The 13,016-nt window shown below is 41.1% G+C and overlaps 1 protein-coding gene across 1 annotated transcript in view; it reads left to right on the forward strand.

The window, feature by feature from the left end:
* The first annotated feature begins 19 nt into the window (after nt 1–19).
* b4galnt1a (beta-1,4-N-acetyl-galactosaminyl transferase 1a) overlaps nt 20–13,016 on the forward strand; it is a 96,009-nt gene continuing 83,012 nt past the window's right edge. Inside the window, exon 1 of the mRNA XM_084333750.1 lies at nt 20–147. The gene's annotated coding sequence lies outside the window, so the exon portion shown is untranslated. The remainder of the gene's footprint in view (nt 148–13,016) is intronic.

The following is a 13,016-nucleotide window of genomic DNA, read 5'->3' on the forward strand; positions in this document are numbered from 1 at the left end:
GACTACCAAAGGAGTGGTTGTAGTAGGATATTGATCTCCAGGCGGCTTGACTACGTAGGCTATCGCGACGGCAAAAAGTGAACTCGAGGGTTCCCAGAAGTCAACCGTCAACGGATCATTATCATCACTTCATGAAAACAACTAACAGTAAGTCTGCAAATTTTGAATCACATCAAGTTTTCCCTTGCGCTGAAACCATGAATGAATGAAAACTTTATTTAACAGATTGCAGAATGGGTACAATACAGTACGGCTCAATACATACACTTGTTAAGGGGATGCAGACCTGAGAAAGACGTTTGTCTTGTTTCAATCAGGGTCCCCCATTTTGATGAATGATTTTTTTTTTCAGTCTTCTTTTACAAAGCATAGTAGTAGAATATTAAAAAAAAAAAAAAAAAAATGACCGAAAAGGTGTAGGCTGAAGCCGAGGCTTATAATTGCCTACCCTTTTTACATTACATTATTTACACACAAAAAATAATACAAAAAAGAAACATAATTCAGTAAATCATTTTGCAAAAACAAAAGGTTACAAAAGTTTCATAGTTTTATGTACAAAACATATACACACTTTATTTATATATATATATATATATATATATATATATATATATATATATATATATATATATTATATATCTATTTTTTTCTTTTTCTCCTATTGCATACTGCTTAGTATACATACATACATGATATTCCTATTGTGGATATAGCTAACTGTTTTGGAACCTGTTCCTTCTTCTTTTCATGTCTATTGTCAGCTTAAACTGAACAGTGGTTTCTCTCCTGTATGAGTTCTCATGTGTGTCTTCAGATTTACACACACACAACACACCGATAGACATATTGTGTAAAACCAAACAGAATATACCCATTTTGCAAAAAAAAATTAAAATTTAACATCAACACAACCAAATTAAATCAACATAAATAAACCCATTTTGTCTATCTATCAGTCAAACTACATATTTAGGTTCATTCATTTACACACACACACACACACCCACACACACACACTTATATAATGTATTATACTTCTATATACTATCTAATTTCTATTTTATTATAATATAACTAAATCATACTATTTATTCTACACCATATTGGTACAGTATTATACAATATTTTAATATATTATTATTCTATGTTACGCTGCTATATACTATATTACTATACTCATACTGGCCTACACTACAACTCTATGCTACGTCATCCTGACACGCTAAACTGCAATATTATACTAAACTGTGCTATACTGTCTATGTATCTTTTCTTTGCACAACCTTTTGAAGTGAAATATATTATTGGAACTCTTTTCATCAATTTCATCAATCAATTTCAATTCATATAGACATTTATGACAATCATACACAACATACATGACATTTATGGCATAGGGACATATAGGTATTTAGTACTGATACATTTGTGACATAAACGGTATTAAAATATACAGTACTGTACTTCTGTATGACAACTATTAAAGAAACTTGAAACTTGTTACCCCGAGATCCTGACAGAGTATATACATATGATGGGGAGGGGACTGTACATTAGGAGGGGGTGGGTGGGTGGGAGAGAAATATACATACGGCGGGGAGGGAAAATATACATGCGGTGGGGAGGAGACTGTCTATTAGGAGGTGGTGGGGGTTTTGGGCATTTACGGTGGCCAGTTTCGAATTGCTGCCTCCCGTAGGTGCTCTTTAAGAGCGGTTTTGAATGTGGGTAGGGATTCACATTCCTTATTACAGCTTTGGGTAGGGCGTTCCACATTGTTGTGGCATAATTGCGAAACGTGTTTAGTCCCTTGTTTGAGCCGAATCTGGGTTTAACATGATTTGTTGAGCTTCCTCTGGTGTAGTGGTTGTGGTATTCACTGACCTTTGGGAAGTATTTTGACATGTACATGGGTACCCCGGTCGTATAGTGTATCTTGTAGACCAGGCCCATTGCAAGTTGCTGTACTCTGTCGTCTACTCTAAGCCATCCTAGGTTGTCAAAGTGGGCAGGGGTGAGGTGGGTTCTGGGGTTCAGGTCAAGTAGTAGTCTGACCAGTTTGTTTTGTGATGGTTGTAATTTTGTTTTAAGCGCCTTTGCGGTGCTTTGGTACCATGAGGTGCACGCATAGTCGTAGTACCCTTGAATGAGTGCTCCTGCCAGAGTCTTCAGGGTATTCTTGTTTACCAGAGAGGAGATCCGGTACAAGAATCTAGTTCGTTGGTTGACTTTTTTTTATTACATTGGATGCCATTTTGTCACAGGAAAGATTTGCCTCTAGGATGGAACCCAGGTAGGTAATTTCATCTTTCCTTGTGACAATATTGTCACCCACTGTAACTGAGAAGCCGTCGGTCTTGCTGAGTTTGTTATTTGAACCGAAGAGAATGGACTCTGTTTTGCCCATGTGTAATGATAGTTTGTTATCAGCGAGCCATATGCAGATTTTGCCTAGTTCCGAGCTGAGGGTTTTTTCAACCTGCAACTTGTTCTTGTCCAAACATGTGTAAACATGGTAAACAAGAATACCCTGAAGACTCTGGCAGGAGCACTCATTCAAGGGTACTACGACTTAATAAAAAAAAAATCATAATTTTTTATTTTTTTTATCTTATGTTGTGGGACTTGTACAGCACTTTGTTAAACTTTGTTGTTTTTAAATGTGCTCTATAAATAAAGTGGATTGGATTAATGAATTAAGTAGCCCCTTTCGTGACTGTGACACAGCCAACACGGCTGTGTGATTTAATTCAAGGTGGATCGCTGTTGTCGTTTGAACAACTTCAGATTTCATGGGAACTACCAATCCCCCAAATCAAGAATGTTTAAGATGAATGAAGTAAGATTTTGATTATTTGAAATATGGCCTGTGTAGACTAAACTATGCACAGAATTATGTCAGTCTACAAGGTCCGGCAATGTAGACCTTGTAGACTCCACTACAGACCAATTATCAGTGAATGTTCATGCATTTTTAAGAAGGGCTACTTCCACAAAAAAACAAAGAACTCACCAAAACATCTCAGTAGCACCGTATCTAAATGTTCTATTTCATATATGGAGATTCATATTTATTTATGTATTGCATGCATTTCTACATTTTATTTCCTATTTTGTTTATTCATCCCAGTATCTTTCTTTCTTATGTGTGGAATTCTACAAGGCATTTACATTCACATTTACATTTAGTCATTTAGCTGACGCTTTTATCCATAGCGACTTACAAGTTCTGTACGACAGGTCATCAGGAAGGATACAACTCTATCAGCTGAGTAACAATATTCATCAAAGTGTTGCGTGTTACAGTGTAGGTTAGTTTATTAGGACAAGTGCATGACAGTAAGGTTAGTCACAGTTAGATTTTATTTTATTTTTTATTTCAGATAATTGTTGAAGAAGTGCGTCTTTAGTCGACGGCGAAAGATTGGATGGGATTCGGCTGTCCTAACTGGGGTGGGTAGTTCATTCCACCATTGTGGGGCAAGGACTGAGAATAGGCGTGTAGGTGGTGTATATGTGTTTGAGGATGATATCCTTCAAACAGGCAATAGTGATGATATAATTTGGGCAGTGCTGAGCTGGGTTACTTTCCTCCAGTGTATTTGTCCCCCGGCCCCACCCAATGGCCCCATGCACACACACACACACACACACACACACACACACACACCGAAGTAAAAAAAAAGTGAAACAAAAAATTGATTTTTTTTTTTTTTTTAACTTCGATTTTTTTTTAATGTTCGAAGCTTGTGCCATCGAACAAAGCTTCGAAGCTTCGAAGTATTTAAGACAGCCCTAGAAATTACCTACCTGGGTTCCATCCTAGAGGCTAATCTTTCCTGTGACAAAATGGCATCCAATGTAATAAAAAAAAGTCAACCAACGAACTCGATTCTTGTACCGGATCTCCTCTCTGGTAAACAAGAATACCCTGAAGACTCTAGCAGGAGCACTCATTCAAGGGTACTACGACTATGCTTGCACCTCATGGTAGGGGTGGACGGTATAAACGGTATACGGTATAAACGGTATGAATTTGCTCTACGGTATGGATTTTGACTATACCGTGTAACCGGTAGGGCAGCTCTAAAATAGCAATGACGTCATGTAACCACAGCGCGACTATCTCACTCGCATTTGCCCCTAAAAATAGATAGAATTAGTCATAGATAATAGATATGTGCGAACTGGAAAAAGTTATTTAGGAGGCTTCGCGCAGTGGGCGTGCCAGCCCCTACCGCACGCATGTAAACACGGGTCTAGTAGTCTAGTGGGACGGGACACGGGAGGACGGCGGCGTCTCCCTGAGCTAACGTTAGCTTAGCTACCGTTACAAAATGACCCAGTCAACTATTCACTTTTAGTTTAATACATGATGAGGCATTGTCTAACCGAACGGTATCTAGTCGGCCAGCTACCGATAGCTCCTGACATCAACAAACGCTCCACAAAGTCTAGTAGAGACGTGTATGCTACCTGTTAGCTGTTAGCTCACGTTAGTTCACCGTTCAAAACGAAATGTCCCATTGAACTAAATAATTCACTGAGGCGTTGTATTAACGTTATATATCCGGCTAGCAGTAGCTACAGATAGCTCCTGATATCGATGTCTTATAACACTGATTCGATGCGTATTCGAGCTGAGGGCTTGCTGAGCACAGTTAAGTAACGTTATACCAATAGGGTCCAGGTGCAGCGCCGGAGAATCCTGGCCGTAGCTCTGCTCGAGGCTACTCGAGTATAGGTCCAGGTGCAGCTCCGGAGAATCCTGGCCGTAGCTGGAGGCTACTAGAGTACACACAGACAGTGGAGCTTGTTGCGTGGTGGTGATGTCTCGCAGATAATACAAGTACAAGTCTAATTATATAATATATATATTTTATAAAAAAAAAAATTATATAAAATAAAAAAATGTTTAATCAAAAACGATGATACCGTGATATATACCGTTACCGTCTATGCTTCAAATTATACCGTGATATACATTTTAGACCATACCGTCCACCCCTACCTCATGGTACCAAAGCACCTCAAAGGCACTAAAAAACAAATTACAAACATCTCAAAACAAGCTAGTCAGACTACTGCTTGACCTGACTCCTAGAACCCACCTCACCCCTGCCCACTTTGACAACCTAGGATGGCTTAGAGTAGATGACAGAGTACAGCAACTTGCAATGGGCCTGGTCTACAAGATACACTACGCGACCAAGGTACCCATGTACATGTCAAAATACTTCCCAAAGGTCAGTGAATACCACGATCACAACACCAGAGGGAGCTCCACAAATCATGTAAAACCCAGATTCGGCTCAAACAAGGGACTAAACACGTTTCGCAATTATGCCACATCAATGTGGAACGCCCTACCTAAAGCTGTAAAGGAATGTGAATCACTACTTTCAAAAACACTCTCAAAAAACACCTACGTGAGACTGCAATTCGAAACTGGCCCCTACAAATGTCCTAACCTAGTTGTACAGTAAATGACCAAGTAAGGCTTTGTCAGTATTCCAATGTACAGTGTAAAATGTGTGTGTCCCCCCTACCCAACCCCCCCCCCCACCTCCAATGTACAGCATCCCCACCCACCCACCCAACCTCCTCCAATGTACAGTTTCTACGTCAAATGTATATACACTCTTTTTCTGGACACTTTTGTATCACAAACAGTACTGTATTTGCAAATCTGATATGTCATAAATGTATAGATGTAGCAGTACTGTCTATCTGTATGTCATGTATGTCATATATGTTATGATGAATTGAAAATGGGGGACCCTGATGTAGGGCTGGGCGATATAACGATAACGATAAATATCGCGATATATTTTAATAATCGATATCGAATATCGAAATAAAAAAAAAAATCGAAAAATCGTTTTTTTTTTTTTTATTTTTTTTTTTTTACCTGCAACAGGGCAGTTTTAAAACCAGAGACAGTGGACAGACTTGTCTTTCTTGCCTGCAACTTAAAGTAATGGCTTTGCTTGTCCAAATGACAATACTGACCAAATTCAGATTTCTTTTTCTCTTGTCCATTTATTTTGTTTGCTTTCTAATTTAAAATACATTTTGAAACCGTCTGTACACAGTAGGCTATGTGTGCTAGCAGAACTAGACTCCAGTCACGAGTCACAGTGCACATGTGCGGTGGTTTGTCCACCAAAAAAGCGCCAAAAGATTGAAAATAAACTAGCAGAGCCAGAACTGTTCAACTCCTCTGGAGCCACAGCCAGCAGAGAAGCCGGTTTACTTTAGCTTTTAAACCAGCTGCAGCCTGAGAACTGGAGTGTGAGGGGATGTAACACTAAAGATGGCGGCAATGACAAAGAATTGCTGCAAAATAAACATACATCTGTTGTTAAAAAAAAAAAAATTATACTTATAACAATTCGATAATTATCGATATCGAGAAATAAAATAAAATTATCATATCGTTATCGCGATATGATTTTTTTCCATATCGCCCAGCCCTACCCTGATGTAAACAAGACGAAAGTCTTTCTCTGGTCTGCATCCCCTTAACAATTGTATGTATTGAGCTGTACTGTACTGTACCCATTCTGCAATCTGTTAATACACTTTTCAATCAATCAATCAATCAATCCATTACAGCTAACTAGCTAGCCATGTTAACTCCCAGCTATTCCAGTCGACATTTCTGACAGGCATTTTCCGAAGTTCATGATTTTTTTGTTTTGTTTTCTTTACTTAGTCGCCAGTGTGGCGAGTGGTCTTCATGAATCACTCGCCAACCATAAAAAATACTCTCATTTGGCGAGTAAAATGGCCTAATTTCCTCCCCTGTCTCTGAAGTAGTACCGCTGTACTATAATAGCTGTTTGTCAATATGAACGACACATGTGCATTGATTTCCTCGTGGCACGTGACATTTAGTCAGTTCTTTTTTTTTGTATCAAATTTTTATTAAAAAGAAATTCTAAAACAACAACGACGACAACAATAATTACAATACTGACAAGGCAACAAAAATATCAAGCAGATCCAAAACCCAACAAAATACAAAATATAAAAAATATATGTATTATATATAAATCTAATATTAATACAAATAAATAACAACAGGTAACAAGTAAAAATAGCAATAACAAATTAAAATAATAAAGACCTCACAAACAACACGGAAGACATTAGACGCTAGACAGACAGACAGACATTCCTCCCCCCCCCCAGACCGCCAGACTCCCCAGGACCGACACCCCACCCATACTCCGCCCCTACATGGAGTTCTTGACTAACTCGGCAGCAGCAGTCCACAACTCAATGCCCGCTTGTCCAACCACAACCATCCGAGCAGTAGAAATCTCCGGATATACAATGTCCAGGAACTGGGGAAATAATTCATACCGGGAGATATAGCGCGTAATATAGCCCCAGTCAGGCCACTTTTTAAGCGGGGGTCTGGGAGTCGCCCACCTGGAACATTTTTGTTACAAAGACTAGGCTTGGGCGGTATGACGGTATTACGGTATACCAGGGTATTTAGAAATACAGACGGTATTGAAAATCAATACCGTCTAAACTGAGTTTTGTTGTAGTGCACACACGCGCCAGCAGAGGGCGAGACCAGTCCTCACTAATGGAGCGAGCCATGCAGAGCTGGTTGTCTTCTACACACAGGAGGAGGAGGAGGGGAACCCCGCTTCAGTGGGTGAAATTAAATGAGACACGCTTACCATTGCTGGTGCTGCGGGCTAACTGGCTATTCTGAGAGCTAACTGTAGTGTTGTGTACGATCACAACGGTGTTCACGCTTTACGGTAATGTTGCGACAGTGCTGTGAAAATACCGTAAAGCGTTGTGGTAACGAGAGTGTGTGTTGTTGTTGTGTGTACTGTGTAGGATGCTGCGGGCGAGCTGCTACCATTCTGAGAGCTTAACGTTAGCACTAGAGCTGCGGGCGAGCTGCTACCATTCTGAGAGCTTAACGTTAGCACTAGATGCTGCGGGCGAGCTGCTACCATTCTTAGAGCTTAACGTTAGCACTAGAGCTGCGGGCGAACTGCTACCATTCTGAGAGCTTAACGTTAGCACTAGAGCTGCGGGTGAACTGCTACCATTCTGAGAGCTTAACGTTAGCACTAGATGCTGCTGGCTAACTGCTACCATTCTGAGAGCTTAACGTTAGCACTAGAGCTGCGGGCGAACTGCTACCATTCTGAGAGCTTAACGTTAGCACTAGAATGCTGCGGGCTAACTGCTACCATTCTGAGAGCTTAACGTTAGCACTAGATTGCTGCGGGCGAACTGGCCATCTCCGTGATTTGTTTACTTGGTAACACAGGTTGCCACCCCCCCCCCCCGCTGATGATAATGAAAGTCATGCCGTCATATACCGTATACCGGGGTATTAGGTAATCAAGGTATAACTGTATGAAAAAAGTCATACCGCCCAAGCCTAACAAAGACTTAATTTCCTGCATTCTGGTGAATTGTTGTGCATGTGAATCACAAATTATTGAGCCAACAATTGCTTAGTACAATGTACTGTTATGAACCTCAAATAAAACTGTTGTGGCACTAGCAACGCTACTCTCTCCACCTTCAAAAAGAAAAAAGCAAGAGCACAACATTAGTGTGGGTGACCACCCTAATGTTGTAATCTATACTATTTATTATTTATTCCGCCGATTTTGTCCGCTAACTCCTCACAGAGCTTTCGCACCACATACACAGTAAGGTATCAAAACGACCGGCTTGGTCCAACTCGAGTTGCTATTACTTTTTGGAAAGTTTCACCGTGGGCGGCTGAGTGGCGCAGTGGGCAAGGCGCTCGCCACTAACACAGGAGATGCTGGTATCGAGCCCAGCTCTCGGTGTTGCTACCGGCTTGGCCGGTCGTTCATACTAACACAATTGGCAGTGTTAGAAGGTGGGAAAGCCGGTGGGTGGCGATTGGACGTTGTGGACAGCGACTCCTACAGGTCGGTGGGTGCGCCTGTACAGGAGAATCAGGAAGCATCGGGGGCAGCGTGAGCCTCTCACATGTTACTCCTCGAAAATAAGGAGGAAAAAGTGGATACAAAAAAAAATAAAGTTTCACCGCACCGTTTGGCTACAAATCGACTTTAAACGGGACATTTCGGTCCATATAGTGCGGTGGCTTAGCACCAGATTTGAGAAGGATGTGGACGCGCCGGACAAAAGCACAACATTTTCCCCACGTGTTCCTCATTATCATAGCTTTCATTTTGGGGTAGGGGCCACGTCATCATGATGGATTTCAAGATGGCCGCCATGTAAAATCAAGGTTCTGCCCATTAATAAATATCTTGGTCCATAGCGCGCTCAATATTTGAGCGAACACAAAGGTATTGGTATCCCTGTAAACTAGAGAAGCTAGTTTCCATTGGTATCATTTTCATTAAGCCCAACTGTTGGGAAGGGGGTTTTAATAGGCAATGATTCAAGATTATGTAAAATCTTCGCCTTGAAAAAACTGCCATGCTCATCTTCCAAAAGGTCCCTTGGCTGTTCACATGAATATATCAGAATGAACATTGGTTTTATAGGTACCCACAAGCCTCTTCTTTCCAGACATACCCACTTTGTCCAACTTGCATGCTATTTGGGGCAATAATCAAGCAGGTTTGTGCATGTGGTACAAATGTGTCAAACATTCTAACTGCCAAAAATGTGAATGTTGGGTTAGGGTTTGTTGTTAGAATGCTGAAAAGATCAATTTTGGTGTCAAACTATACATTTTCTGGGTCAATAAATGTGTTAATGCTATGAAGAATGTCACCAGATGAATATTTGTACCATTCTAACAACATATTTACATAATTTTTTACTTGTTTAACAGTCAGACATGCATGAATCGAATAGACATTTTATTAGGATCACTCGTTACATTTATTATTATTATCATAACTCTTTAGCCCGTATAGGCGTATTTAACTGTTATGGAGATATTTTCGCGGGTCTTGTGCAGTGGTCTCGTGCCCGCGAAAATATCAGAATGTTTCATAAAAATTCCAGCGGTATACTGGCCAGCTCTCAGTGCGCGTCTCGTGACAGCTGTCGTGGCTTAGCGCAGCCAGAGGACAGCGCGATAACGGAATTTCTTTAAAAGGCAAAACATATAACAGGTAAGTCAAGTGTCATTACTTTAGTTATCAAAAGTGGAATCTCTGGACATAATAGGGATGGGTACAGTTCACATTTGAACCGATACGGTACCGGTACCTGTGAATCGATACCGGTACCCAACGGTAGGGCTGGGCGATATGGCCAAAAAACGTTATCGCGATAAAATTATTAAATTATTTTCATATAACTCGATATCGATAATTATCGTCGATATAATGTCTGTCAAGTTTAATTAACTTCTTATGCCCAGCGCCGATGGACAGGCTATTAATAAATGTTTTAGAATTTTGCTGCTGCGAATGTCTCGAGTTGATGTCGTCATCAGTCCGCGCACGTTAGCAGTTAGCTAGAGCAAGCGGTGTATCCCATGACAATGTACTAAATATGACTCTAAAATACTCCGTTCCGCCCCAATACATTGCAACGACGTCCACCGCATACCCCACACTACTCTAACCGTTACCCTCAGAATTCACGCCACACACCCACTCGGCATGTAAACTATAAAATAGCGCCGTGCAAGCTAATTATCCTAGCCAGCCTTGTTTCCAAGCGGTGTATCCCATGACAATGTACTAAATATCACCTAAAATACTCTGTTCCGCCCCAATACATTGCAACGACGTCCACCGTATACCCCACACTACTATAACCGTGGCCTCAGAATTCACGCCACACACCCACTCGGCACGTAAACTATAAAATAGCGCCGTGCAAGCTAATTATCCTAGCCAGCCTTGTTTACTACTTGAGTCCTACCTCTCTACGTCTCCTTCCGCTGTCGGCCATCTCCTTCACTGATTGGTTGTTAGTGCGTGTGCTCATATCCAAGCTTGGAAAATCGATATATCGAAACTTTGCGACCACGTTTCATGTTTATTTCGAGGAAATAATTTATCGCAATAGTTATCATTATCGCCCAGCCCTAGGCTAAAACTAGTAAAAGAGTAAAGAACATAAAATAAGAAGGGCTAAAACTAGTAAAAGAGTAAAGGACATAAAATAAGAAGGGCTTAAACTAGTAAAAAGAACATAAAATGCGTGGTAGAAAAATATGAGTTTTGAGGCCCTTTTTAAAAGCGTCCACATTACTGTGGTGCTCTCAGATGGTCAGGGAGAGCATTCCACAGACTGGGAGCCGATGAGCAGACAGCCTGATCTCCCACGGTGCAGAGTTTGGTCTTCGGGGCGCTGGATGAGGTTTGCCTGGCCGGAGCGGAGCGGAGCGGAGATGTCGTGAGGAGGATTGAGGGGTGATGAATTCTTTAAGGTAGAGGCCGGAGGGGGTACTGTACCCAAAACGTCCTTCAGACCAGCCTGGAACAACACTCTGGCCTTTCGTGTCCCCCGGCTTTTCTTTCGTGACTCCACTATAATTATAGGCTCTCAAGGTGCTCGGGGCATTCGACGCAGAGCAAGCAGGAACAGGGAGGGAGGGAGGGAGGGAGGGAGGGAGGGAGGGAGGGAGGTGTGTGTGTGTGTGTGTGTGGGTGTGGGGGGGGGGGGGGGTTGGTTGGTTGGTTGGTTGGTTGGTTGGTTGGTTGGTTTACAGGAAGTGTGGTGTGTTGCCGTTGGTTTACAGGAAGTGTGGTGTGTTGCCACCGTTTCTCAGCAGAACTACTTGACACATACCGTTCACATGCGCCACCGGCGCTGAAGCTCGCGTGGTGGAAGTTTGTGACCTCAGTGACAAATGTACATTTACATTTTAGTCAAGTCGGCAGGAAGGAAGGGTGAATGAATGAATGAAAACTTTATTTAACAGAATGAATGAATGAAAACTTTATTTAACAGATTGCAGAATGGGTACAATACAGTACGGCTCAATACATACAATTGTTAAGGGGATGCAGACCTGAGAAAGACGTTTGTCTTGTTTCCATCAGGGTCCCCCATTTTCAATTCATATACAACTCTTTCAGTTGAGTAACAAATGTTCATAAACAGTGTTGAATCTTGGGTGCTGCAGTGTTGAGTGCAGAGTATTAGAGACTTATTAGTATAGTAGGTAGTATATAGACGAGGAAGATTAATTAGTGGAAGAGTGCATGATAGTAGAAGACTGTAAGAAGGTTAGTATTTCTTTTTTCTTTTTTTTCAGATATAGCAACACTATTATCACCGACATCCAAGTTGGGGGATCCCCCTTTGAACGGCCCATCTAAGGTTTCTCTCCTCCACATTTCCTATTGCTAGGTTTTTAGTGAGTTCTTCCTTACCTTCACTGGGGGAATGTCAAGAGTATTGCATATTTGGATTTTATGGTGGATTTTGTTCTTGATTTATTGTGATGTTTCTTCTCGACTTGTTTAAAGAAAACCCGTACAGCCCATGGGGGCATTATTAAGTAACAATGTTTATCAAAGTGTTGCGTGTTACAGTGTAGGTTAGTTTATTAGGAAAAGTGCATGACAGTAAGGTTAGTCACAGTTAGATTTTTTTATTTTATTTTTTTTAATCATTTCAGATAATGGTTGAAGAAGTGAGTCTTTAGTCGACGGCGAAAGATTGGACGGGATTCGGCTGTCCTAACTGGGATGGGTAGTTCTCACACACACACCGCACACGCACACGCACACGCACACACACACACACACAAATCGAAGTATTGAAAAAATGTATCCTTTTTTTTTTTTTTTTTTTTTTTAACTTCGATTTTTTTTTTAATGTTCGAAGCTTGTGCCATCGAACGAAGCTTCGAAGCTTCGAAGTATTTAAGACAGCCCTACTCACGAGTAAGCAACATTAACCAGTAGAGTGGAACGTTGGCCCTGATACATATATTGTGCGTGTGAACGTTGACATGAAAAAAAATTATTAAATAAATAAAAATTTACGGTATCTCACGTGAATCGATACTCGGTAGTACCGACGTGTTTCGGTAAGTACCTTTAAAA

Source organism: Notolepis coatsorum, assembly GCF_963971535.1.
Source record: "Notolepis coatsorum genome assembly, chromosome: 17".
Taxonomy (NCBI): Eukaryota; Metazoa; Chordata; class Actinopteri; order Aulopiformes; family Paralepididae; genus Notolepis; species Notolepis coatsorum.